This window comes from Schistocerca piceifrons, unplaced genomic scaffold, assembly GCF_021461385.2.
Source record: "Schistocerca piceifrons isolate TAMUIC-IGC-003096 unplaced genomic scaffold, iqSchPice1.1 HiC_scaffold_1324, whole genome shotgun sequence".
Lineage (NCBI taxonomy): Eukaryota > Metazoa > Arthropoda > Insecta > Orthoptera > Acrididae > Schistocerca > Schistocerca piceifrons.
The window spans coordinates 1-2,500 of record NW_025727152.1 but is presented as its reverse complement, the minus strand read 5'-3'; positions in this window follow the sequence as shown (position 1 = coordinate 2,500).

Genomic DNA, 2,500 nt, shown 5'->3' with positions numbered 1-2,500 from the left:
TGGCACATGTGTGACCGCACAACGACTGCGCCCAAAAACGGCGGACCATACAGTGCAAATATTGTGCACGCAGCTACGTGTCGTCTCCCTATGAGAGCTGGATTGCAGTGTGGTACGCCATAGAGACGTGTGGGAGGAACGGACGCCGTGGATGGCGATCAGCATGAGCTGTCTGTTGATGTATTCGGACCTAGTCGTCTCTCCTCACACACCGTGATGGCATGGTGCACCGCGTTCCATATCTGCGACATGCTACAGAGGCCGGTTGACAGTCGTTCGAGCAATGGACATCGCATACGTACGGGGGCCACCTTCCACGTATTGTCTAGGCGTGCACATTTTGTTGCGTGTATGTGGGCAGACGTAGTGTGGCGTGACACCTGACACAGGCATGCAATAATCGTTGAAGTTGCAAATGGCGATGGACGCCTGCGTTTTCTGGTGAAGTTACGCAAATGAACAAATGGTAACCTGTTGTGGTGCGGTTGTTCTCGCTAGGGGTGAATCGGTGATGGCGACGATAGGTTGAGGTACTAACCGGTTGTTCCAGCGATACCCACCATGCCGACGAAACTGAACGGCATCTGGGTGTGAAGCGATACGCGGCGGTGGCTGGGTGGGACCGTCCCCGGCCGGTGAGGGGGCGCCTCCCGGCGTGCTGGCCGCGCGGTGCGTGGGCGCACGCGCTACAGCCGGCTGGTGGGGGCGGCCAGTGGCAGGCGCGCCGGCCGACGGACGCGGCAGGCGTCGCAGCTGCGCGCCGGCGCACCCTGCGCGCGGCGCCGTGCGGCCAAAGTAGGTCCTCGCGGGCCCGGTGCGAAGCGCGGTGGACATCTTCAGTGTGCTGGTCCGATTGAGGACTGTGTGCGTTGAGGATGCGCCGCCGCCCGGCGCTCGGCGCCGCGACGCCGTCTGCTGCTCGGTCGCCCCAGCGGTTCTCGCTGGTGGTTTGTATCGCAGCTGTGCGGATGTGTTGGCGCGTGCGCTGTGCTGGGAGAGTTCGCTTCGGCACCCAAGTGGGGCTTTTGTCCTTCTGTGGCGCTGGCGTTGGAGCTGCCGGTCACCGTAGGTGGCGCGTGTTGTCTCCCGCCGGCAATGCCACGACAGCACGCTCCCGGGCCTCTGTCGGCAGCGGCAAGCTCAGTTGGGAGCACGGGTGGTCGCACCGAAAGCGTCTACTCGCCTAACTCCGGGCGATTGCGCCTCTCTCGAACCCGACCAAGTACTTGGGACGGCGCTGCGCGCCGCCGGGACCTGAGAGGGTTTCGAGGTGTATTGTGCAGGGGAGCTCAGCCTCCTCCTGTTTGCAGAATGATTGAGCGGACGCTTGCGTGTTCGCGCGGGCCCCCGGGACACACTCCCGGGCGGCCGGCTGCTCAGCTCTAGTTGACGCAGCTCCCTGGTTGATCCTGCCAGTAGTCATATGCTTGTCTCAAAGATTAAGCCATGCATGTCTCAGTACAAGCCGCATTAAGGTGAAACCGCGAATGGCTCATTAAATCAGTTATGGTTCCTTAGATCGTACCCACGTTACTTGGATAACTGTGGTAATTCTAGAGCTAATACATGCAAACAGAGTCCCGACCAGAGATGGAAGGGACGCTTTTATTAGATCAAAACCAATCGGTCGGCTCGTCCGGTCCGTTTGCCTTGGTGACTCTGAATAACTTTGGGCTGATCGCACGGTCCTCGTACCGGCGACGCATCTTTCAAATGTCTGCCTTATCAACTGTCGATGGTAGGTTCTGCGCCTACCATGGTTGTAACGGGTAACGGGGAATCAGGGTTCGATTCCGGAGAGGGAGCCTGAGAAACGGCTACCACATCCAAGGAAGGCAGCAGGCGCGCAAATTACCCACTCCCGGCACGGGGAGGTAGTGACGAAAAATAACGATACGGGACTCATCCGAGGCCCCGTAATCGGAATGAGTACACTTTAAATCCTTTAACGAGTATCTATTGGAGGGCAAGTCTGGTGCCAGCAGCCGCGGTAATTCCAGCTCCAATAGCGTATATTAAAGTTGTTGCGGTTAAAAAGCTCGTAGTTGGATTTGTGTCCCACGCTGTTGGTTCACCGCCCGTCGGTGTTTAACTGGCATGTATCGTGGGACGTCCTGCCGGTGGGGCGAGCTGAAGGCGTGCGACCGCCTCGTGCGTGCTCGTGCGTCCCGAGGCGGACCCCGTTGAAATCCTACCAGGGTGCTCTTTATTGAGTGTCTCGGTGGGCCGGCACGTTTACTTTGAACAAATTAGAGTGCTTAAAGCAGGCAAGCCCGCCTGAATACTGTGTGCATGGAATAATGGAATAGGACCTCGGTTCTATTTTGTTGGTTTTCGGAACCCGAGGTAATGATTAATAGGGACAGGCGGGGGCATTCGTATTGCGACGTTAGAGGTGAAATTCTTGGATCGTCGCAAGACGAACAGAAGCGAAAGCATTTGCCAAGTATGTTTTCATTAATCAAGAACGAAAGTTAGAGGTTCGAAGGCGATCAGATAC